The sequence below is a fragment of the Protopterus annectens genome, chromosome 4.part1 (assembly GCF_019279795.1).
Source record: "Protopterus annectens isolate FY-2018-M chromosome 4.part1, PAN1.0, whole genome shotgun sequence".
NCBI classification, from domain to species: domain Eukaryota; kingdom Metazoa; phylum Chordata; order Ceratodontiformes; family Protopteridae; genus Protopterus; species Protopterus annectens.
Window position 1 is genome coordinate 900,408,544 of NC_056734.1, and position 27,985 is coordinate 900,436,528.

Genomic DNA, 27,985 nt, shown 5'->3' on the forward strand with positions numbered 1-27,985 from the left:
GAGCATTTAAGGGCATAAACAATGCCTTCTGTAGCACACTTAAAATGATCTTTTGCTTCAAATTTCAGCCCATTTATTCTATCAAAGCTAGATATAATATGCTTACAAGCCTTACATCTACCACAAATGGTAGTACCATGAGCATCTTTTCAAGGGGCATAACCACTCTGCCTTTCACCAGAAAATCTTTTATACTCCTTCCCACTTTGTAAGTTATTTTTGATCTATCAGGCATCCATAAATGGGAATCTTTTAACGATTTCACATAGCCCCAATGATATTTTACCAAATTAATTACTGTCTCACTAAAACAACTATATGTAGTCACAAAATATATATCTGATGTTTTGTTGACATTTACCGATGTGATTTTGTTTTTCATACAAAATCCCCTGGTACCTTCTTTAGGGCTTTTAAGATTTGACTTTTAGAATACATTTGAGATACTGAAAATGCTAAAGAATTATATTTATTGAAAATTGACACCATGATACCAAAAGGAATGAATACAGAGCTTAATTGGTGAGTTCTGCTTTAATTATTGAATTAATTGTTGTTAATTATATATGTTGTGCTACAATTGTGTGTTATAAAAAGAAATGGTGTTCAAGTATGTGTATCCTCTTGAAGGCAGTATTGCTAAGATGTCAGAAAGAATTAAAGATTTTATTATTATATGTCTGGCAGTCTGATATATCACTGGCTTGATATCAGGAATTATGTCAGTAAATAATGGTATACTGTACATATCCACCTCTTACTGCATGACATATGAACAAAGGGTGACAGACTTGGGGGACAGAGGCAGAAACACAGGGTCAATATTGATGTACTGCAGTTATAAACTGAGAACATTGCTGGTGTAACAGGGTTTGTTGTGACATATCTCTTCTGAAGGATATGAAGTCAGTAACACACATGGATGTTACCATTTACTGACTACAATCATCAGAGTATGCTACTGCATTTATAAAGACAGAAAATATGTGAGTGACACACACATCTAAGACTCTAAACTCTGGCCACTCTGCAGATAGCCCTACAGGTGAGAGTTTTCTCAACCACATAACACTGTCATGCCAGACTTTAAATCATGCAGAACAGCCATATCCACACAAACCCTGTTAAACAAACATTACTTCAAACATAGAACAGCAATACTTATATTTTGTCTCCATGTCTGGAACATCCCCCTCCAGTTTGTTGGCCTGTCTCCATGTTGTTTGTTGTAAGAGGTATTTCAAACTACCCTCTGTGATGCTGTTTGTCACACAACCACATGAAGTCCTGCTCACAGTGAAGGAGAAGGGCCAACACCCACTTGCAGTGCTTACTTAAAGGAGTGTGTTTCCATGCAATTGGCTATAGGAATGATACTACAGTTGTTCCACATGCCATTAGCAGGTGGACGACTCGAATTTGTGCACAGGCCATCAGATGACCATGAGCATTACCTGCCAATGTCAAGCTCCTGCCTATGCAAAACAGATGCATTTTCCACATCTACCAGATGGAGGGGGAGAGAGAGAGAGAGAGAGAGAGAGATGGAAAGAAAGAAAAGATGAGAGAAAGAGCCAAGCATTTTTGTATATGATCTGTGGGTGGAGAGAGATCTCTGGGTATTATAATGGTTGCATATATATACATTTATAGCTGTGGATTGTCTACAACAACCTCTACTGTGTTTGACAGCTGTTTGCCTTGTAATGTAACATTGGGACATATCCTGCAATGGATCCTGTTATTACACAATCACACCAACACCCACACAGGATATTGCTGACACACACACACTCTCACTAGTACTGTGTTACAAACCCCTACCTAGCTATGTCTTAGCACTACAGTGTTATGCAGTTACTGCAGGTGCCTTGGAGCTTATATGTTGGAGAGCTGTCTAAAGGTATCTTTGTAGGTGAGTGACATGAGCTGCAGTGCTAAAGGGGGGATGAGGGAAGTGTGAATGATCACAAAATCAGGTGTCAACAAAGACACACACCTTGTCACACACAAACACACACATCACGAATCCAAAAAACCACACAAACCAATAACTAGAAAATATCCAAAAGCCACAGGACCCGGAGCCAAGTAAAATCCAAACAGATTTAATATCTTACAACCAACAAGTACATAAAACCAAGCGCTTTCACCTGGCCTCTGCCAGGCTTTCTCAAGGACTGAATAAAATTGTACTACACAAATCATCATTTAAATACTTAATTACAGCATCAGCTGGTTAACAATTAATTACTGTCAATCAACATGTCCATAGTCATTAGTTCAATTGTAACTTTTTAAACATTAAAATTCTATTTTAACATATTAAAATCATTTAAATCAATTGAACCAACCCCTTCAGACAGTCTTAAAGCTTCGCTTTCCTCATTTTTAAAACCGGACCAATATTTATGTGTTCATTTAGTCCTGGCCACCTAGTGGCATCTAGTTTAAGCTGCCAATAAAGTTCACGGTATTCTAACCATGTCTCCCAACTGCCTCCTCTTATTTCAGGGGTAATTGGTTCTAATACCATAAACTTTAATTTCATGTCCTTACATTTCTGGGAATGTTTAAAGAAAGCATTTGTTTCTTTACCTCTGGTGATGTCGTATAAATGCTCATACACTCTTTTTCTCAGGGGTCTCTCCGTTTTGCCTACATAAAAACCTAAACAAAATGTGCAAACCCCCAAGTATACCACTCCCTTTGATGTACAATTAAAATAGTTGTTAGATCTAATCGTAAATTTTCTTTGAGGTAAATAGAGAGTACCCTGATTTAACATCAAAGCACATTGATTACAATGATTATACTTAAATGTGCCCATTTTATTCCTATTAATCTTAGCCTCCTCCTTTCTTTCAAAAAGTTCTTTTAAATTAGCCCCTCTTTTTCCTATAAAATGGGGGTTCCCCCCAAATGATTCCTTCCATTCCTCATTCATCCCTAAAATCGGCCAATACTTCAAAACAATAGCTTCTATTTCCTGTGCCCTAGTAGAAAATGTGTATACAAAGCTATTATTTTCTGCTATAAAGTTCTTTTTTTGTTCCTTCTGAATCAATGTTTTTCCTAAACCTAATAAAGGCAGGTACTTTATTCCTCTATTATCTCTAACTTCTTTAATAACACTGTCAATTAAATATTCAGGGTATCCTTTTTCCAAAAATAACCCTCTAAGGATATCCACTTCCTTGTTAAAACTTTCCAAGGAACTAGACATCCTTGAGGCTCTAATCATCTGTCCTTTAATGACACCCCTTTTCTGGTAAAAAGGGTGTCCACTGTTAAAGTGTAAATACGCATTAGAAAAAGTAGGCTTTCTAAATATTTGTGATTGAAACCTAGATTGAGTGTAGTCTTTCATCAATTTAATATCCAAATAATGCAACTCGTTTGGATCAATATCATAAGTGAATCTTAAAAAATTAGTGTTGGAGTTAATATACTGCATAAACATCTTGAATTCATCAGTTGTACCAGTCCACAATAAACATATATCATCCAAATAACGTCTGTAGAATTTAATACTCCTCTTCCATGGGCTGTTAAGTACATAATTTTGTTCCCAATAGTGTAAAACTAAATTGGCATAAATTGTGGCACAAGGGGTGCCCATCGCGACCCTTTTCTTCTGCCTATAAAATTTGCCGTTAAACAGCATAAAATTATTATCCAGTATTATTTCCGTAAACTCTACCATTAAATTAGTATTTCTACTGTCTAAACCTACTTCTTTACTCAAAACCTCTGCAAACCATTCTGTTCCTATTTGATGCGGAATACTAGGGAACAGTTCTATCACATCTATTGTCACCATCCAAAGTTGGGTGTCAAACCATGTGTGTTCAATTTCTTTTAAAAATTCCCAAGAGTCTTTACAAATATGTTCAATTGTGGACACAAATTCTTTTAGTTTTTCATCAATAAATTTGGCTAATGGTTCTGTGATGCTACCCGCGCCTGCCACAATTGGTCTAAACCTCAATTTTGCCAACCCTTTGTGCGTTTTTGGTATCCTGAAAATCACCGGGATCTTGGGCTTGTCTACATATAAAAAGTTGTATAACTTCTCATTAATAACCCCTTGTAGTAGATGGTCATACAACAAATAGTGGCTCTTGGAGTGGGCTATGTTTATTTCATTTCTAGAGGCTACCTCATATTGCTCCACATCTTGTAGCATTTCATAAATGTAAGCCTCATAATCTACTTCATACATTAACACCACCCCCGCTTGTCTGGTTTCATGATTCTACAATGCTCTTTTTTCAATAGTTCTATCAGATCCCATTCGTTTGGCTCTAAATTACTAGACTGGACCTGTTGGGAATCTAATCTCATCTGTCTCAAGTCTTTTTCCACTAGTTCCCCAAATATGTTCAAAATAGGGTGAGTAGGTGGATTAAAAGTACTTGTCCTGGTTAACTTATAGTCAGATTTCAAGTTACCTTTAAACAATATTTTTTTTTTTAACTGCTGCTTATATACATTTTTTAAGTCCACTTGTGTTAGTAAAATCAATTGTTTTAAAAAAAAGGAAAAATAAGCCCCTTAGGAAACAGGTGAACATATTCGTATTGTTTGAATATTCCACATTTAAAATATTCTCTTCTTCTAACCTTCCAGGTGATGTGTCCATGTTAACTTGTCCTTTCTTTCCCCTAATGGGGTTCGGATAAGCCTTCCTGTCCCTGTATTCTTGTAAATCCCTGTCTAACTTTTTTATTTTATGAGTTAGAAATTTGTTACAGAACTGATCCACTTCAACAAACATTTTCTCATAATCCCTTTTTATACTGCTAAATTCCCTGTCATTAATGATTTTTTCATTCAAAGTGTTCAATTCCTTTAGTAAAGATTCCATTTTATTCACATATTCTAAGATCATTAAATTCAACGTTTCCAAACCAGTATTATCAAAAATTGTGCATAACTTATCATAAAAAACAGTTCCCGGCTGGACATTATTCGGGAATTTATAAAAGCGCAAACCTTTCAGTATGCGTTTTACTCGCACACATTCCCTTAAGTAGTCTATTTCAAGTTGTTTGCTTTTTAAAGCATAAAGTTTGTCTTTGAAGGTGCCAAGATTACTTTCAGCACCTTCATTTACAAAATTATTCACAGTACCTTGCTGGAAATGAAACCATTGACCAGCACAAACACACATTATAACAGTTGCCAGGACCAGGATTAGAACTCCTACCCAACTACTTTGCTACAATATGGCATTACGCAGCCATTGCAAGCACCACAGAGCTAATATGTAGAAGAACTGTCCAAAGGTATCTTTGAATGTGAGTGACATCAGCTGCAGTGCTAAAGGAGGGGTGAGAGAAGTGTAGGAAGTGTGAATGACCACAAAATCAGGTGTCAACAAAGACACACACATTATCATAGCTGCTAGGACCAGGATTAGAACTCTTATCTAACTAGTTTACTACACTATGGTATTACACAGTCATCACAAGCACCACAGAGCTTATATGTGGAAGAGCTGTCCAAAGATATCTTTGAAGGTGAGTGACATCAGCTGCAGTGCTAAAGGAGGGGTGAGGGAAGTGTGAATGACCACAAAATCAGATGTCAACAAAGACACACACAAACACACATATTATCACAGTTGCCAGAACCAGGATTAGAACTCCTACCAAACTAGTTTGCTACACTATAACATTGTACAGTTATCACAAGCACCACAGAGCTTATAAGGCTGAGACTTGGCCAAAGAGTTATTTCAAGGTGACTGACATCAGCAGGCGTGCTAAAGTAGGCCCAAGGTGTGAATTGACTCACAATCATTCATCTCCACACACACACAAACACACACACACACACACACACACACACACACACACACACACACACACACACACACACTTGCCAGGACCAGAACTCCTACCTAAGTAGTTTGCTACACTACAGTATTATACAGTTATCATGAATGCCACGGAGCTTATAGGGCTGAGACTTGGCCGATGATTTATTTCAAAGTGACTAACATCAGCAGGAGTGCTAACATGGGAAATGGGAAGTGCAGTGTATGTGAGTGGGCCATAAATCATTCTCTGAAAACACACACACACTCAGTCACACACAACTTCACATTTGACAAACTCCACAAATCAAGCCAGGAACAAACAGTAGTAAAAACAAACAAACAAACAAACACAAACAAACAAACAAACAAACAAACAAACATGGGTGAGTTCGTTGACCATCACTTTAAATTCACCATTCTTAAAAAATTCTAAAAAACAACTGTTGGGATGGCAGATGGCAGATCCATAGTTTAGAAATTGATGATGACTTTGTTTACCAAATCACTGGGTGCCTATATGTACCCCGGGTTGAACGATCACGTCTCCATTAGTTGTTTTTTTAAAATACCTATCTATGAAGAGGTGAATGTAATTTTAAATTTTAATTTTTAAATTTATGAGTACAAGGTTATGAATTTTTGTCTATCAATGTATATAGATATATATATATATATATATCCAAAAAGGAGCTTAACTTATTTAAATTATTATTAATGTGTTATATATATAACATATGTTATGTTATGTTATTTTTGTTAGATTTGTTGGGGGTATTAGGGGTAACACAACAGTACTCACGGTTTACGCTACTCTATAGCTAACATTTTTTAAACACAAGTAGTAATTTGTATATGTATATGCTGAGTAGTGATTATTTTAAGCAATTAGTGCTAATTAATTTAATCAGGCTTAATTAATTGTTTGCCTAATACTTCTGTGTATATAGACAGAGAGTATATTGTTCTGTATTTTTCTGTATTTTTAGAGAGAAAGACCTCCGACCTCAAAGCTAATTGCTAATCTAATTGTTTCTATTAAATCGTTTGCCTTGGGATTTCAGTTTCCAGCTCATTTGTTTGTTTTTACAACTTCACATTTCACAGGACTGTGTATACATATGCTACATGAATACTGATTTGTACTATCGAGTTACATAGTTATCACAAGCACCACAGACACTATAGGGCTGAGGGCTAACAAAAGGAATGTGTACAGTGATTGACATCAGCACATCATGTGATATCTCCCGATTAGATGTGTAGTGGATGGGACAGACCTCATAATGGAATTCTCTCTGTCACTGTCTGTCTCACTCTTCCCCACGTCTCTGTGTGTGTGTGTATGTTTGACATAATATAGTGTGTTGGCCTTGGATATGTGTGAGTATTCCTATCCAATGTGTGTGTGAAGCTTGAATGGTGTACCATTTGGTGTGTGTGCACAGACATCTGTGAATGACAGATATGTATAGTCCACTGTGTTTTCAGACATGGGCTTCATTTCTCTAAGTGTAGGAGCATGCCCAGTATGACCTTCTGCATTGAGTGTGTGAATCCATTCCAGGTAAGGTTGTACTCCAGTCCAGGGTTTGGTGTTCTACACATACAGCTAGCAACCTGTTTATTCAGGATACCTGTAGATAGGTTGACAATATGGAGTCACAATGGGTGACAGATATGGGGATACTGTAACTATTGCTGTCTGTGTTGCTTGTGTTACATGGTTGGTGTTAGCAGAGATATTCAGACATATGTACTGTTTTACACTGTGATGTATTATGTCATCAACTACAGACAGATATAATTATTTGCTCACAGTTATTTACTGGGAAATACAAGATGAATGAAGCTGAGTCCAGCATTGTGGTCCACAGCCTACACATTCTTGCACACTCCTGCCATTTTGGTGGGGTAGCTACAGACACTTGCTGATGGGTCTGTGTAAGTGGTCCAGCAACTTGGTACAATGGTGTCTGAGGATCCCCTTCTTATGCATATATTGACTTAACAGAATGGCCATATCCTGCTGAGGCCATACCTCTCAGCTGCACAGATTCACCCAGATTACCCAGAGGCAGGGTTCATATATCTGGTCAGTTCCCCTTCACATTGTGGTTTATGAGCAGGTTTGTAGCCACCCATTACTGAGTTTGCAGGCAGGGATAGTATGGGCACACATCAGAGTTTCAGACTTCATATACTCCATGACGTCCATGCGTCTACACCCCCCACTCTTTTATTCTATCCTCTTCCTAACATTATGAGAGCGATATCTGAGAAGTATCCCTATAGTTATCCCTTCATCCCAGCGGTATTTAGGGGTTGGTTCACAGGTCATGCAATAGGACATGGTGGGCATGCTACTGGGATTTGTCAACATGGCCTTGCATTTGTGTTCTGTTGACTCTGTTTGGTTGTTAGTTGTGATCTCATGAGATACCATACATTGGCACTACAGGTGGGGCACAAGCCTTTGACAGAGGACTGTAGGCCATTTGGTAGTGATGCAGGCCATCTGTAGAAGGCCACTGCATTCTGTCACTCCTAAATTCCCAAGCTGTGAGCCAGTGGATTCCCCTGAGGTGACAGGGTAAGTGTGCAAGGTGTTAATGGCATTAGTTACTGTCCTTATTGACCCTTTGGTCTGGATGCAGGCAGGATGCTGCTTACAGTTAAGGACACACCTGCATAGGGCAGCTCTTTAGCATGCTGCATTCTGTGGGTATTCCCATACAGAAGTTGTGTCATACTGTACTCATTCCAAACAGCACGGATATGACCTGTGATAAACCTGTGGCTGATGGTGGGGTGACCTGAGTGCATGCGTGATATGGAAGCTACTTGCAGCTGATTCACAGATATACCTGGGACATTACCCTTATGCTGCCTTGTGCAGGGACATAGGCAGTCTCTCATTATCCCATAACTGTGCCTTTTGTGGTCTGCCAGTAATTGGCTAGACTACATCACTATTCCATACTACAAAGACAACTAATGTGCTAATAACCTGTATGCAAAATTCCAATGTTGTGTGCAGCTAACAGTTACATTTTATGCACTCTGTCTAGGATACTCCCACCTGCGTAATGTGTGTATGTATGGACCCACATTCATGGCATGTCCATCTTCCAGATGGTGACAGATATTGACATCTGGACAGTGAGATGGATGACTGCTGACATGGGTATTGCTGATAAGCATTGTGTTTGGCACTGCAGTCGTCAAAACATGGCCCTTTTAACCACAGTACCGCCCATAGGCCACCACGACACAACCCATCATGCCTACATGCTGACCACTTCCAGAAAATACTGAACACACAACAACCTAACACACAGACCCCTGAATATTATACACATGCAACAATCTATCCTGTAGATTGGGCCAGCTCGGGTAATCTGTGCTCCACTGATACTACTCCTCACACTTACATGTTACTGCATTTCTACATAGGACTGTGGGGGAGGGTGCACACCTGACAACTGTAAACTGTGCTATGACTGTACTGGTATGTCAGGTACTCTGTTGGTTTCCACATCATTTTGTATTCTGACCTATCATGCAGACTGGAGGCATATCAGTGGAGTACAGATCTTAGGTTTTATTGACCTACATTTCAGTTTCAGACTTCTTACCCTTCAGAAGTAACATACAACTGCCTGACCTGTTGCAGTCTGTCTGTGTAGGTCTGGAGGGGGCTGTTCACCATTGCCATCAGTTGGTGGCCTTAGCCCAGCCTTTCTTTATGATCATCTACACCTGTCCTGCTGGCTGAAGTTGGTTGTGGGTATGTGAGCCTCACTGACATGCACATGTGTGTCCTATGGACACACATTTGGGGCCACCATGTGTACTGCAGTGGGATTTGTCACCTTGTCTAGTACTGCCTAGTGTGCTGACACCAGTATTTGTTATGGATTTCATGCTGTCCATATAGGTTCCAGTATCTGCTGCTATCCCATTCAGCCACCCGAGTCCCTTGCATGCTCGCATCCATACCATAGCTACAACTATAAGAGCATACTACTCCATTCAGTAATTTATAGGAAGAGTGACTTACCTTGTGGCTGGGCCAGTATTGAGGATGGTGCTGGAGGGCTGCGTATGTCGGATGCACATAGTACTCTACCTATACATGGTAAAGAACAGGTAGTGTCATATCTGGCATCTCTTTTACTGTATGTGCGAGTCAGAGAGAGGTGTCATTCCCTGGGTCCATACTGTGTAAGTGCATGTGCTATGCATTGCCTCTTTGCCAAGGCCTGAGCATACTGGGCATGCCTCCTTCTGCCTACATGGGCAGGCTCAGGTGGTTCCTCCTCTGAGTTCCTCTGTGCCTGTGCTGACCTTGGCAATGGTGAGGGTCTTTGTGGCCTTGCCCTGTGCTGTTCCTGCTGCAGCTGTTTCCACAGGATCATATTGTGTAGCATGGCACATACTATAAACATCTGTGTACATGTAGCTGGAGAGTACTATAAGGCTCCACCGGATATGTCCAGGCAGTGGAACCATGACTTGAGCATCCCAGACACATGCTCTGTTATGATTCCGGTTTGTGCATGTGCCTCATTATGGAGTTCTTGTTCAGGTGTGTGCGCATTTCTGAGGGGTGCCATTAGCCACGGCTCTAGTGTGTAGCCAGCATCACCCACTTGGTGCCTGTATGGGATGTCCCCACTGGCAAATGTCTGGTAAAGCTGTGTCATATGCCAGATGTGAGAGTTATGGTAGCTTCCAGGGCTGCCAGCACACACATTCAAGATAATGCCCTGGGCATCGCACACAACCTGGCAGTTGATGGAGGGGAAACCCTTGTGGTTTATGTACCTCCTACCCTGCTCTCTGGGTGGTGCTTTGATGTGTATGTGCACGCAGTCTATAGCACCCACTACCTCAGGGTATTCTGCTGTTTGGTGGAAGAGAAGCATACTGCTGGTCAATGCCTCACAGGTGATGGGGAAATATATGTGCTCACCAGCATGTGCTGAAATGGCATCCAGGAAGTGGTGGAGTACCCTGGATGATGATGACTGTGAGATCCTCATGATATCCCCAGTTATCCTTTGGAAAGTACCTGTGGTTAGTATTCATAAGCCTACACATACCTTAGTATCCACTGTGATGGGTTCCCCTCTGTTGGTTCTGTGTGTGAGATGGGACCAACACAGCTCAACAATTTGCTGTAGAATGTCCCTGTCCACCCTATAGTGCTCCACTATCTCCAGATCATGTAGGCCCTGGTAGGTTACCCTGGGTCTGTACACTCTTCTCCTCCTCACTGTGGGATGGTCATCAGCATTCACATCCTCACTACCCGCAGCCTCTTGCACATATTGATGTAAGAGAGCAACAGCAGCCCTTATCATTTTGTTAGTTTTGTCAGGTAAAATGTCCCTGTCTGTGTACACCGGTGGTGTAGAGTTTGTAGGAAAAACCAGAGTGAAAGGGGTTTACATAGTTTATAGTAGTGTGCTGGGCTGGGCTGCTGCCTGTGTAATTGGCTGATTCTGATACATTTCACCTGCCAGCTATGCTAGTTCTCCTTGATTGCCATCCTACTGCTGCTTTCCCTTTCCATTGCCATCCTGTTTAAGCCCAGAGGCACGCCGTGCATACCTAGTGCTCAGATGTGAACTGAGCCGCTATTTCTTGTTTTTTTTTTTTTTGTTTAAAACCCAGTGCGCAGTGCACACACCCAATTAAGTAAGGAAAACAGTGCTCAACAATGTGAGACACACCCCCTTCCTTAGTTCTGCTTAGCTAAGAGCAAACACGGGCCGCAGGGCTCCAATAAGTTTACACCAAGCATGACACACCCCCTACTGAAGTCATCCTCTTGTCCTGCCTACATGGTTCCCTATTCCTGCACCTGCAGGGTTAGGTGCAGGCTTCCAGTAGGTAGAAATCTGTGATTCAGTATAGGTCCCTTCATTTGCATATTCCAGTGTGCAGGTGCATAGTTACAATTCCAAAGCACACCCTTTCACCTTGGCAACCAGTGCTCCCTTCTCTTGTTTACATTTTGCCTGCCATTGACTATAATGGCAAAATGCAGATTTTTGTTAAAAGGCAGTTTTTCCCTTTTTTTTTAATTTTTGGCACCCCCGTGTTTGTGCTCCGCTGCCCTTAGCTTAAACGGCCGAGATCGGCCAAAAAAATAAAAGTTTTATTTTTATATTATTTATGTGCCTTTTAATGCCAGTAGCCTTATATTTGGCCATTGGCTTCTCTGTTCTACATAATACATGCTTTTCACGAGCTGTCTTTCCTCCGTTTTGTCAGATGCAAAAATGTATTCGGCTACTAGCCGAATACATTTTTTGCACTGACACTGTTTCTATATGGAATCCGTTCAGCTTGCTGGATCACAAAATCACCTCTTTGCATGGGTTTCACCAGCAAATGAGGTGATTTGCGTACTGAATGGAATTCCATGCAGGAACAGTATAGGGCTACTCATGCACGTGAAAACGGTCCTATCTTGGATTGCACAGTGGCCATATTGCATGCAGGAGCTGCTACACTGTTCCTGCATGGAATTTGGCCATTCGTGAATCCAGCTGAATGTCTGACATTTGAATGAAAAGAGGTTATCTTGGACACCACAAAACACAACCCAAAGAATCAGCATTCTTGGTTACTACACAGTTATTACTTCTAGTATTTTTCAGACTCAGTTGCCACATGCTTGAATGAAATCAAATATAGTTCCTATAACTATCAGAAATACAAAAGAAAATATAGAAACAATAGCTGTTGGTGGTGGCTATGAACTGGTCGGGGAGAAGCTAGAAGCTATTATATCAACAACAATTTGAACAACTGATTTGAATGCAACAAAAATTAGTATAAGCAGACAACAGCAGCAGCAGGCAAGGCTTTATAGATAATTGAGTGCAAGTGCTTATAAATGAACAACAGCAGCAATGCACAACTCTGTACAGCTTTCATCCAGGCTGCTCTACCAGTAGCAACGTTTAGCAAATATGTAGTAAGGGATAAAGACCAATGCACCCTCTGCTGTTTGTCTTTCAGTAAGGTCAAATCTCTTTAGCTGGTTATTCGGTCAATCCAGAAGTAATGTGAAATAAGGAAATGCAGTACAGGCCAGGGTAGCAAAGTAGAACAACAGGTCTGCTACGCAATGTAATTAAAAGGTACACTTAAAAAGTTATAGTCTGTCAGAAAAACAACTGTAAGGAAAACCTGGAGCAACCAGAATGTAGGGCATCAGCAATTTCTGACTGGCACAGGAAAGAAAGCCAAAAAGTGTCTGAATTGATCCAATGTCCAGCATAGTAAAACAGGATTAATAGATTAACAATAAATGCACTTTAAGTGCACTTTAAATGCAGACAGTTAGACTTGCATTAAATAAAAAAGCTCCTGTTGTGTTTGGGACTGGTAGCAAGGTCCAATCTAATAAGAATCGATAATCCAGTAAGTAGTGTGTAGCAAGGAACTGCAATACAAAGCAGTCTAGTGAAACAGAACAGCATGTTCTTCTATGCTGTAAATTTAAAACCTACATTTAAATGTCATGACTACTTACAGAGACAACCAGAATGCAAAGAACACCAGCATGTTTCTTAATCACAATAGAAAGCAATTTCCAAGATGAGGAAAACTCTGGCACAATAAACCAGTATCAACAGATGAGAAGCAAATGTTCTTTAAAAGCAGAGTGAAGTAGTCTGATTTCATGCTTTGAAGATTTGGAAGTTTTGTTTATATGTAGTGAGTAGGCATGCAGTCAAGGAGACCATTAAAGAGCCTAGCCCAGTTTTGCAATTGCCTCAAAGTCCAGTCTGTACAAGTGACTTGTTCAAAGTTATATACTAGGTAAATAAAGACTGAAGGACTCAAACCCTGTGCCACAGGAAGAAGCTTAGAAAAATCTCACATATTTAATCCTCTGAACAAACTTGTTAGAAGAGCACTGAAATTCAACAATCTTCCTGCTTGTATCCACCATTTATGAGCACAATCATATTGGGAATGTGATTTACTACAAAAAAAATATCATGTACGACTGAACTCACTTCAAACTTGTGTATGGCCTTACTTCAACTCCTGGAAGCAACAGCAATCCAGTATTGTTCACTGACTTCAGGTTGACTCATGTGAAGGTAGTTTAATTTGGCATTAATGTTATACCTTTGTACATTGCTGCTGCTTAATGTTTCCATTTTTTCACAGTTAATAACCGTTACTATACTTTTTGGTTTCATTATTTTTTTCAGCTTTAAATCAGGAACCTCTCCTTGATCTGCTGTCATACTGTTCTTTCTTAGAAATATTAGAGATGCAGGCTGAAATTTATTTTGATGTTTTGAATCCATCTTATAACTGTATTTTTACATATAAAATGTTTTTTTACTGTAATATTTGGACGTTCAATTTACGTTTTGCTTTATTAATTAATTTACTGATTGTAGCTGCACATAAGTATATGCAGAGGTATGAGTGTGTAAGGTGTGTGTGTGTTTGCCTGGATGGTTGTAACAGGGTGAGGTTAAGTAGTTAAGTAGGGTAGCTCTGTGTTTGTGTGGGAGTTATGAAAGGGTCAGTATGGATGTGAACATGATTGTGTGATGGGGTGCTTTAATAATTTTACATTATTTAGAATCTTTTGATATTTTATATATATATATATATATATATATATATATATATATATATATATATATATATTGTTATTACTTTCGTACGTTGATGTGTGCATCAGTGCTTAGATTGTAAGTCATTAAAAAAAAGTCAAAGAGGAATTTTGATTCCCAGGTTTTCATCTTTGAAACATACTAGAACTTGTCTGTATGGTCAGATGTAATATTAGAAAACATTCTTTTTCACAAGTTATTCTAATTTATCTGTGGAGCAGACTCTGGAGATAAAAGGTCAAAGATTCCCTTTTTTTATGCCCATATGCTACTGGGATTTAGAAATGTCATTGCCAAACGTAAGCCCTTTTTACCATTGGTGGTAGCAGTTTCTGATTCAAAGACAGCACTACCACAGTACTTTGCATTAAAGAGGTGCAGCACAGTTGAGGCCTGTCTCTCTGGCCTACAGCAAATGCTGATGAGGTGTTCCAGGGAAGAACCATATTTTAATTAGCCATGAGCTTTCCCCCAGAAATGCCTGTGGATTTTGTTTTACTCATCCATTCAATTGATAGAACTGTTTGACTGTGTAAATCCTTAAGTTAGATTAGTTAACTTGGCCAAAAGTTTGAAGTCACAAATTACTGACAGTGGGAGGAATCACGATAAAGGTAAGTGCTGGGGAGTTTCTCAGAGAGGCAATGTTGGTGTGTACATGCGAGCTCATGCACAGTGTGTGTGTGTGTGTGTGTGTGTGTGTGTGTGTGTGTGTGTGTGTGGATGTACCTGCACATGAGTACATGCACAGGTGTGAGTAGTGTAAAGTGTGTGAATGTGTGTGTGTTTTTGTGTGTGTGTGTGTGTGTGCGCGCGCACGCGCACATGCACATTTTATGTGTGCATGCTTGTGTGTGTTTATGTAGCAGATGTGAATAAAGGAGGGTAGCTGTATTAATGCAATGCATCAGTTGCAATGGTGATTACCTCAAGGGCAACGGAGAAGAGCATGCCAGCACTAGTGGTAATCACCAACCAATTCACTGACATGCACATTACCAAATGATGAGGTCTTTCTTCACTGTGGCTAATATGTCTCTGAATCACTGATTTCTCTGTTCTCCCTAAAAGGCGCTTTTGCCACAGCCTTACCACTCATGGCCAAGGCTGTATTTAAATTCTGGCTTATATCAGTAATTTAATGACTGACGTAGACATGTACAGTCTGAGTGCCAATCATTCAGTAAAGGAAAAGAGCAATTAACAAATGCTATGTTGGTCTACTGACACAAAGTCACTGGAACACAGATGTGATGCGATACCTTTTATCGGACCAACATAGGCTTTGCAATTACTCAAGCTTTTGATATAGCATGAGCCCTTCATAAGGAGTTATTCAGTTACTGATGTTAGATCCAGTGCCGAAATATCCACTTCCACCTAGAAAGAGAAGTGCATCATATATTTCCAATTGACAAAACAAAAACAAAAACAAAAAATAAATAAAAAAACCCTAGAAAAATGCTAGTGAGGAAAAAATGTGCAGCTCAATCACATCTCAGAGATGTACAGTGTGTGTGTGTGTGTGTGTGTGTGTGTGTGTGTGTGTGTGTGTGTGTGTGTGTGTGTTTGAGTGAGGGGGGAGAGAGAGAGAGAGAGAGAGAGTGAAATTGACACTATAGACGTTAAGGTTGCGCCCTGCTATAAAAGTCAAAGTATGGGATGTTTCTTCTCAGTTAGTGTTCAGCAGAGAAGATAATGCACAGAGACACTGTTATGTCATTTAATTGGACAATAAAACACAAAACACAATGCAAGAGATGTTTAGGGAGATAATTTAATTGAAGAGAAATACAATAATAAGTTATAATTTATAAGCTGTCTGTCCAAACAAGCAACCTTTATGTGACAGATGTTTTGGTTAACAGAAGCAGGAGCAGACACCTTGCAACACCCTTGCAAGTAGATTTTGTACTACCTCAGGCTGTTACACAGTTATCCCAACTATGAAGTAATAATTACCAGAAGAAAAAAGAGCATGATGCTTCCCAAGTTAGATTTTTAACCTATATGGCTTTGAACTGTTGAATTTCATGAAGCTACTCAGGCAATGCACACTCTCAAATGCTGTTGTACTGTGACTATGCTTATGATGAAACTGTATTGTGATTACTGTTGTACTGTATTATATCTCTATTCAGTGACTAAGTAAAGTAGAAAATCATATGTGATTACTGTTATACTGAATGTTACTACCATTATATTTATTGCGTAGTTAATTTTTATATTACACATTTGGAGCTTTTTATCTCGGGTCTCCACCAAAAAAGAGCATCTGTCCAGTTAGATTAACCCAGTCAACAAATGTCAAATAAATAAATAAATAAATAACTAAATGTTAACTCATTGAACGATATATATAAGAAATGTTTGCGTAGCAGATTAATCAGAGATTTTATGCAAATCTTCATTCAGCCAGTTAAAGTTATTTTAGTGACCCAAGAATTACCACGTATATGATGCTATGAGAAATATGTGTGCACATAAATGTCAGCCACAATTCAGCTACTATAGTAAAACAGAGATTTGTACATTGTATTCAGAGAATTATAACTGCATACATGTTAAGTTACTCTGATATTCATTTTATGATTCTTTGTGTAAGATATCAAAAGATACTTGTGAACCTCTGCTTTCCTAAAAAAACAAAAAAACAAAAAAATCTAGCTTTTTTCCCCACTTTTCTGAGATTTAAAAAAGTTCAGTTACAGATTTGCTGTTCTGAACTGTTTGTAAGTTTCTTGGAGGCCATTGTTTGCTTGGGCTAAAGGGAAGTCTCTGTGTTCATCAGTGGCAGTGATAAACATTGAGCAGCCTGCCTGCCCAGTGGTTACTGCCTTGAAACTGTAGTTTTATTGGCCATTTTGGGTCAATTCCAAACTCCTTGATCTCCCTCTCTTAAAACCTGATTGCCTTGTGGTTTTGGCGTCTTTTTGGACTTGTTGGCTGTTGATGAAGCACCCACCAAGAGGAGAAAACGCTGAGAGAAGAAAGGAGCCACTTTTGAGATTTTAAGTATTTTGCTTCAGATTATTTGTTAAGTTTTTCTGCATTGCCACCTACTTTTGAGCATTTTCTGGCTTGTTAAACTTGATTTCTGTGTTGGTAACTGTATTTAGAACACAACCTAGAGATGATTACTGAATTTCCTGCCTGCACTTATTTTTAAAATAGTTTTTTCTTAAAACTTGCATTTTATCTGTCTCTGGCCTAGCACTCAAGTGTGGGGTCATTTACTGCACTGTTCTAACTTGTTGATACTTGTGAACCTCTGCTTTCCTTAAAAAAACCAAAAAAATCTTGCTTTTTTTCCCACTTTTTTGAGATTTAAAAAAGTTCAGTTACAGATTTGCTGTTCTGAACTCTTTGTAAGTTTCTTGGAGGCCATTGTTTGCTTGGGCTAAAGGGAAGTCTCTGTGTTCATCAGTGGCAGTGATAAACATTGAGCAGCCTACCTGCCCCTGTGGGAGTGGTTACTGCCTTGAAACTGTAGTTTTATTGGCCATTTTGGGTCAATTCCAAACTTCTTGATCTCCCTCTCTTAAAACCTGATAGCCTTGTGGTTTTGGCATCTTTTTGGACTTGTTGGCTGTTGGTGAAGCACCCACCAAGAGGAGAAAACGCTGAGAGAAGAAAGGAGCCACTTTTGAGATTTTAAGTATTTTGCTTCAGATTATTTGTTAAGTTTTTCTGCATTGCCGCCTACTTTTGAGCATTTTCTGGCTTGTTAAACTTGATTTCTGTGTTGGTAACTGTATTTAGAACACAACCTAGAGCTTATTACTGAATTTCCTGCCTGCACTTATTTTTAAAATCATTTTTTTCTTAAAACTTGCATTTTATCTGTCTCTGGCCTAGCACTCAAGTTTGGGGTCATTTACTGCACTGTTCTAACTTGTTGATAATTGTGAACCTCTGCTTTCTTTAAAAAAAAAACAAAAAAAAATCTTGCTTTTTTCCCACTTTTCTGAGATTTAAAAAAGTTCAGTTACAGATTTGCTGTTCTGAACTGTTTGTAAGTTTCTTGGAGGCCATTGTTTGCTTGGGCTAAAGGGAAGTCTCTGTGTTCATCAGTGGCAGTGATAAACATTGAGCAGCCTGCCTGCCCCTGTGGGAGTGGTTACTGCCTTGAAACTGTAGTTTTATTGGCCATTTTGGGTCAATTCCAAACTCCTTGATCTCCCTCTCTTAAAACCCTCTTTTGCACGGTTTTGCGTTGTTAGTGCAACATCGAACAGCGCTAATTGGGTTTAAACTATTCCTGGCTCCACAAACTCTGCTCTTCACTTTTTCCCTTAGAACTGCTCTATATCTCAAATTAAACACCATATTCTCATTCTAAGGCCCCTCACTGGTCCAAATAAGTAATCTTACAAGTTAGCACTAATAAACCATAATCACTACTTACTCTCATACTCTCTACGATTACCTTGTCCCCTATCGGTCCGTTTTAATTCAGTTCCCTTTATTACTCTAGCATGTCCAAAGGTCAGTCAATGGTTTCCTCTCCAGTCCAGCTGGTGAATCTGGGAATTTTGAGGCAATGTTACAACTGTCTCATGTACACAGACAACCCTCTCCTCCTCCAAACAGGTTCAAATATATGTGAGAGATGCAACCATATAGCCAAACTGGAGGCTGAGCTCTCTCATCTCAAAACTGGTGTAACCAGTCAGGAGGAGAAGGTAACCTCACACAACACAATTCCAGTATCACATAGTCCCACCACAACAGCGAACCAAACACATAAAAACACAAAAACATACTCGGAGGCTCTAAATAAAAATCTACCTAAGCAACAGAGACCTCCAAAGCAGACATCCAAGCAAATGCTACCCAAAACAAAACACGTACAACACATAGCACACAAAGTCAATGTGCCAAGCAGTCACAGCCCTTAAGGCTGAATAACTCACACCTGATACCCTTGTATTAGGTGACTCTATTGTCAGACACAATGACGTCCCACTCACCAGACTGAATAAAGAGAAGGTCACAGTGAGCTGCCTGTCGGGCACTAGGATCCACCACATAACGCAAGCACTCAGGTCACTCCAAAGCAAATACAAATATGAATCAGTCATTGTACATGCTAGCGTGAATGACCTGAGACTACATGAAAAGAGACATAGAGGAGCTCTCTGATCATGTAGCCCAGGCCGGTATGACCCTGACCTTGAGCAGCATCTTACCCTCACCTAGAATGATGCCACAGTATAAAGACAAAATGATCGATTTTAACAATTGGCTAAAATTTTCGTGTCATTTAAAGGGGATCCAGTGTCTGTCAGCCTGGGATGACATGCTCGACAAGCCACATTGCTTTGCTAGGGACGGCTTGCAGCTGTCACCCCTGGGTTTTCGGATATTGGCAAAGGCTCTTGCCACCCCCATAGTGCCTTTTTTAGGCAAGGCTCAAAAGTCAAGCCCACCTCCATAGACAGCACAAGGAACAAGAAACTAAGGGTAATGCTGCTAAACGCCAGAAGTCTTAACCTCAAGATGCATGCACTCGAAGCTCTCCTCAGTATGGAGAACATCGATATCTGTGCAGTGACAGAAACCTGGTTCAAGGCTCCAGAGAGCACCCCAGCACTACCAGGTTATACCTCATATCATGCTTTTCGGCCCCAAAACCTGGACCGAACCACAAAAGGAGTTGGAGTTTCCATATTTATCAAGGATATCCATACCTCCAGGTTAGTGGCAGTGCAGTATCAGAGACCATCCATGTGCAATTGACAGTGGGCAAGACTGATTTTCAGTTTATAGCATCCTACAGACCACCCTCTCAAAGTCAGGAATCCCGGCTTTCCTGAAAACATTGGAGAACACTAAGATCTCTCCGAACACCATTATATTGGGCGACTTCAACTACCCAAACATAGACTGGGAGCATTACTCAAGCCCCAGCACCTTAGCCCAAAGGTTCCTGGAATTTATAAACTCAAATGCTATGGAACAACTAGTCACCACTCCCACAAGAGGGGAAAACATACTAGACCTGATCATTACCAACATGGGGACTCTATGCTCCATACCAGAAGTATATCCCTCATTGGTAAGATCAGTCCATAAATTAATTTCACTGGATATCCTCATCCCGACCCCACCCCCAGCCCAGAAAACCACTGTGAAAAACTTCTCAAAAGCGAACTTCACACTTCTCAAAACTGAAGTGGAATCCTTCAAGGCCCCAGGGCCAGTGGAAACTACGGCCCAAACTGCAGAATCCTATATAAATGCATTCTACGGACATCTCCAGGAATGCATGGATCATGCTATCCCAAACAAAATCAAGACCCAATCATCCAAAGGCAGCCAGTCTGGTGGACCCCAGCCATAAATAAACTGTACAACAGAAGAAGGAAGCTACTACATGATAGAGCAAAATCCCTAAAAGGGAAGGCATCTCTGATCAGTACTAGCAAAAAATTACGATCCCTCATAAAATCCTCCAAGGCTAGCTTCAAGAGAAATATTGCACAGGACACTAAAGACAATCATAAGGCTTTTTTCAGTTATGTTAGGAACCTGGGATGCAACTCCCAGACTTGTTCTGAGTTGATTCTAAATGACAAAAAATACACTGCACCCACAGACATCGCCAATATCCTGGCAGACAGGTTCAGTGCAAACTTCTCCACCACCACAACAAAAAGAAGAAGTATCTATCTCGGCAGAGTGCAGCGTCGCAAACATCTCTGATGCTCAGGTGAAGGCCCCTCTCCAAAGCAAAAACACTGCTTCCATGGGACCAGATGGCCCCCGGTTGTGTCCTACATGAACTCCAAGAAGAACTAATCCCTCAAGTAAAACTGCTGTACAATCTCAGCCTCACTACAGGATATGTGCCCAAAGAATGGCGTACAGCAACAGTGGTCCCACTCCACAAAGGTGGCGCCTCTGCATACCCTGGAAACTATCACCCCATAAGCCTGACTAGCCTAGTATGCAAGGCTATGGAGAGGATCATCATGGAACTCATAAACAAAGACATTGGGGACCTACAGACACTAGATCCTACCCAATTTGGCTTTGTCAAGGGTAGATGAACCTGGTCGACTTCTTTGAAACAGTCACCAAGGCCATAGATGAAGGGAAGGTAGTCCACACAGCCTATCTGGACCTCGCAAAGGCATTTGACACAATACCCCACTCGGGTATCATAGATAAGCTATCCAGCCTAAATATAAACCCCTATGTCACAAGATGGGTCGCAAACTGGCTCAAAGACAGAACCCACAGAGTCAGAGTTGCTGGAGCCATGTCAGACTTGAAACTGGTCACAAGTGGCATCGCACAAGGTTCTGTCCTGGGACCTCTCTTGTTCGGTATTTACTTTTCTGAGGTACAGGCCAATGTAGGAGGACTATGGCTCACCAAGTTCGCAGATGACTGCAAACTGGGCGCCATAATCGACTCTCCAGCTGACACAAACATCCTTCAAAAAGGTCTCGCAGAGACGGATAACTGGTGCCAGAGCCATGGTCTAAAGCTAAATGCCAAAAAGTGTATAGTCATACCCTTTGGCAAAAAATTACCACATAGGTGGTAACCCATTAAGTACAGAGAAAGTAATTAGGGATCTGGGGACCCAAGTTTCTCCTTTGACAACCACATTGCCAAAGTGGTTAGAAAGACCTTCTACATAGCCCACCTCATCATGAAAGGATTCACATCTAGATCAAGAGAGGTAATCGTGCCCCTTTATTCATCCCTCATCAGGCCCATCATAGAATACAATGCCACCTTTGGGATGTACCTTACCCGACACCTGCAGCAATTAGAAAGACCCCAAAAGTACCTCACCAGGAGGATCAAGGGACTCAAACAGATACTGTATGCTGCTCGGTTAAAAAAACTCCAGCTCTACTCAGTTGCATACCTACTTGATCTATGCCTGACATATAAAGCTATGTCCAACCCAGAATTAATGGACATGCTCCACCTCAGTAAATCTAAATCCCTTAGAGCCACCGAGGGACTTGAACCTCAGCACAGAAATAAATAGAACATGCTGGAGGGACAGATTCATAACCCAGAGGCTCCCTTCGCTCTGGAATAGAATTCCAATTCATGTTAGGCAGAGCACCTCACTGACTCTCTTCAAGAAGAATTTTGATGAGTGGATGGGGGATCGTAGGTCGGGATTACTTCCGTGTCACTATTAGACAGAGGCACAGTAAACTAAACTTTAAAAAGGGCACAGTATACTCAAATCAAGGGGTGGCATAAACCAAACACAATCGGGCTAGGCTTATAAATGCCCCAGGGCAGATAGCCTAGTATGAACCTATGAACCTATGAACCTATACACATAGCTTGCAGCAGCATCTGTCAGCTTTTATATGTTTTATTAGTCTGTCAGACTTTTGATTAGTTGTTGATACTTTTTTAGGGGTGGCACAGTAGTGCAGCAGACAGCATTGTTGCCTCACAGCAAGTTGTTCTCCAGTTCAATTCTCAGCTGGGGTGTCTTCTGTGTCAAGTCTGCGTGTCCTCCCTGTATTTGCGTGAGTTTCTTCCCACATTACAAAGACATGCAATAGATGGCTTGGACATTCTAAACTGGTAATAGGTATGAGTGTGTGTACAAGTCTGTGGTATGGAAGAACAGCTGCAGCAGGGCTAGCCACCCAATGGTGTGAACCTTGGGTTTAAATGATTGTCACTGTTGAAATGATACCCCAACCCCATGTGCAAAAATAGAAGGGGTTATTGATGGATGGATATTTAACTGGTTTCTTAAACTTTCAAAACTTATGATCTTGCACAGAAAGAGGGTTCACCATCTTTTGTTTCCAGGACTGATACAAGTTAGGCCTGAAAAAAATTGTTTTATAATGAATGAAAAAAAAAACAATTATTTTTCTGTAAATTTTCTTTTTGCAATAGTTAAATACTTGGATATAAAAGTGGTGAAGAACAATTCAAAATCATGTACTGTGTTTGTGACCTCCAACACAAAAAATTTAGTCCTTTACACATTTCACATCCTGTATTATGAGTCTTAAATATGATTAGCTTTATGTAAAATTATGTAAACAGGCAGCTTCATAAAATAACACTTGTTGGACTATACTATACCTGTAGCAGACAACTTGGTCTGGTGGTTCTGAGAAAGGTATGACAGGGTAAGCATTTTCTAAATGAACTGGGAAAATTCCACCAATGATAATATCCCCTTCCCTGGAAAATCCTTTAACCTTTCGATTCCAGATTTTACAACCCGGACTTTTTGCTGGATTTGAAAGATGGCAAATGAGCAGCACAAAGATGGTACAAAGGAACATTTGCATTGCTGCTTCCTTGTTGTTGCCAGTGCCATAAACTGCTACACGTGTAAAGAAAGAGAAAGAAAAATATACATATATGGATTACACCTTTCAAGCAGAAAGCTGCATTGTAAATCACTATGTTTTTGTCCAACACTTAATTCACAAGTTTAGAATGTCGTTGATTAGATTTCAAACGGGTTATAGTCTTTCCAACTGAAACTCCTGTATAAAACAAAATATAATGATTAATGGCTTCCTTATTAGTGATCTTGTTTTACCACTCGTGCATCTAATACAATTTCCTATGAGCAATGAAGTCATAGAAAACACCATGACATAGTAAAGGGCACATGATGTAACTCTGAGGTGGTTGTTCTAAACTCATTTCAACTATGTATGAAAAAGCAGCACTACAACATCAAAGCATATAAAGTGGGTTAGTATTTAAGTGCCACTATCACTGTCCACAAACTAAGGAAGTGAAAGCAATTGACAGTCTTAATCCATAACATATCAGTGGGAGTTGTAAGCACTAGGCAGCCTATCTACCACAAGATTCAGGTACAGATTCTTAGTTTTAGCACTTGAATTTGCTTATTCGTGCTCAGCACTAGTTCAAAACTTGTTGTTAGCACTAAATAAGCTACAAATTACGACAACACTCAACCTTCCTCTTTACCTAAAGGAAACAGTTTTTGTACTTACTTTCCTCACTTGCTTAGAGAAAAACAGCTTATACTCACTTTCCTCCCTTGTCTAGAGGAAAGTATTTTTTTTTTTCAGGCATGTCCAAGGGTCAGCTCCCAGTGTTCTCTCCTGTCTATCTGATGAATTATGGCATCTTGGGGCAATGTAGCAATTGCCTCATGTGCACAGACAACCCTCTCCTCCTACCACCCAACACCACAACCTGTGAGAGATGCACTTATCTAGCCAAACTGGAGGTAAAGCTCTCTCCAATCAAGAAAGAACTTGACAGTCAAGATGAGAAGGTAAACACTTGCACCACACCACACTTATCACATAGTCCCACCAAACCTACACCACCAAAATCCACACATAGAAACACAAAAACATTCATGGAGGCTCTCAATAATAATCTGCTCAAGCAACAGATACCTCCAAAGAAGAAATGCAAGCAACCTCCACCCCCCCCCCAACACAACCCAAATGACACATTGCCCACAGACTCAGTGTGCCAATAAACCACACCCCATAAGGCAAAACAACGTACTCAGCAAACTAGTCAAAGGTGACTCTATAGTCAGGCACACTGATGTGCCACTCACTAGGCTAAACAAGGAGAAGGTTACTGTCAGCTGCCTGTCAGGTGCCAGGATCTGCCACATAACCCACGCACTCAGGTCATTCCACAACAATGACCTGAGATGTACCTTCCTGGACTACATGAAAAGAGACATGGAAGAGCCCTCTGATCTTGTAGCCCAGGCCGGTATGACCCTAGCCCAGCATCCTGCCATCGCCCAGAATGATACCGCAGTACAAGGACAAAATGATTGACTTCAACAATTGGCTAAGCTTCTGGTGTCATTCTTAGGGGATCCAGTATCTGTCTGCCTGGGATGACATGGTCGACAGACCACGATGCTTTGCCATAGATGGCCTGCACCTGTCGCCCATGGGATTCCGGATACTGGCTAAGGGTCTTGCCGCCCCTATAGTGCATTTTTTAGGCAATGTTCAAATGACAAATTCATCACAGTAACAAGAACAGGCAAGCAAGAACTGAGGGTAATGCTATTCAATGCTAGAAGTCTAAATCTCAAAATGCACTCACTCGAGGCACTCCTTAAAATGGAGAACATTGATATCTGTGCAGTGACTGAGACCTGGTTCAATGCTCTAGAGACCACCCCTGCATTACCAGGCTACAACTCATACCACACTTTTTGGCCATCTAACCTGGACCAGAACACCAAAGGCAGAGGTGTGTCCACATCTCCAGGCTAATTGCGCAGCATAATGCATCCAAGGTTATCCAAGTGCAACTAACTCTGGGCAAAACTGCAATCCAAATTTTAGCTTGCTACAGATCCCCCACCATGCTCCAGGATTCCCACTCCTCTTTTCTTGATATACTGGAAAATATTAGGGTCAACCAAACACACTAATAATGGACGATTTCAACTACCCCACCATTAACTGGGAAAACTACTCATGTACCAACTCCTTAGCTCAACACTTTCTGGAATTCATAAATTCAAATGCCCTGGATTAACTTATCCCCACCAGGGGCAACAGTATCCTACATCTAGTCATTAACATGAGTGACCGGTGTTCCACTCCTGAAGTCAGCTCCTCATTGGTCAGATCCAACCATAAGCTAATCACCCTAGATATCTGCATCTCACCCACCCCCCCACCATTAAGGAAACCATGGCAAAAAATTCTCCAAAGCTAACTTCATGCTTCTTAAGACAGAAGTGGTGAACTTCATGACACCCATGCAGATGGACAATACAGTCACGACTGTTGAATCCTACACAAATGCACTCTATAAGCACTTACATGAGTGCATGGATCATGCTATCCCAAACAGAACCAAGACACTATCCTCCAAAAAAAAGGAAGCCAATCTGGTGGTTCCCTGCCATAAACAAACTCTACAACAGAAGGAAGAAACTGTTGCAAAAGAGAGTAAAATCCCATGAGTGGAGGAGCTCCCTGGTCAGCCTCAGTAAGAAGCTGAGATCCCTTATAGGATCCTCCAAAGCTAGCTATGAAAACAAAATCACCACTGATTCTAAGGGCAACCACAAAGCATTCTATAGCTATGTCACAAATCTCAATGGCAACACCCAGATCTGCTTTGAGTTACAGCACAATGGCACAAAAATTACAGAATCAACTGATATTGCCAACATCCTGGCAGCTAGGTTCAGTGCTAACTTTACCCCACTCTCACCCTCTAAAGGGCCCATATCTATGCACCGAATAATGCAGAGTCCCTGTAATCACATATATGCAGGTAAAAGCTGCACTCTCTAAAACCAAAACACAGCATCCATGGGATCGGATAACATCCCAGGCTGAGTTTTACAAGAACTTCAGAATGACTTCCCACCTAAGCACCATGTTCAATCATAGTCTCATGTCAGGCTTTGTGCCCAATGAATGGCACACAGCAACAGTTATCCCACTCCACAAAGAGGGAGCCACCACTGATCCTGGGAACTACTGCCCTATTAGCCTGATGAGCCTGGTCTGCAAGGCCATGGAATGTATCATCATGGAACTCATAAACAAAGACATTGGTAACCTCCAAACTCTGGACCCCACCCAGTTCGGGTTTGTGAAAGGCAGATCATGCCCTCTGAACCTGATTGACTTCTTTGAAGCAGTCACCAAAGCCATAAATGAGGGTAAGGTGGTTCACACAGCCTATCTTGACCTCGACAAGGCTTTCAACACCATCCCCCATTCTGGAATTATAGCTTAACTCACTAAACTATGTATAAATCCCTATGTCACAAGATGGGTTGCCAACTGGCTCACTGACAGAACCCACAATGTAAAAGGTACAGACTCCAAATCTGACTTCAAACCAGTGGCAAGTGGAGCACCACAGGGTTCAGTCCTGGGACCTCTCCTGTTTGGTATCTACTTCTCTGGAGTACAGGCTAACACAGAAGGCCTCTGGCTAATGAAGTTCACAGATGACTGCAAACTAGGAGGCATAGTCGAGTCCCAAATGATGTGGACATCCTACAAAAGGGCCTCACTGAGACAGATGCCTGGTGTCAGAGGCATGGCCTCAAGCTCAATCCCAGAAAGTGCATTGTCATCCCCTTTTGGTAAAAACTCTGTACCCATGAACTACCACATAAACAGCAGTCTACTTAATGCCAAATGTGTGATAAGAGACCTTGGGACCTAGGTGGACAGTAGTTTCTCCTTTGATAATCACATCGCCACCATAGTCAGGAAATCCTTCTATGTGGCACACCTCATCACAAAAGGGTTCTCATCCAGGAAAAAAGAGGTCATTGTTCCCCTCTACTCGGCACTCATTAGACCCATTATAGAGTACAATGCCCCTTTTGGAATGTACCTCAAAAAACATCTGCAGCAGCTGGAAAGGCCACAGAAGTACCTCACAAAGAGGATTACTGGCATCAAACAGATGCCGTACACTGACTGTCTCAAAAATCTCCAGCTTTACTCTGTAGCATATCGTCTACTCCGAGGAGATCTCT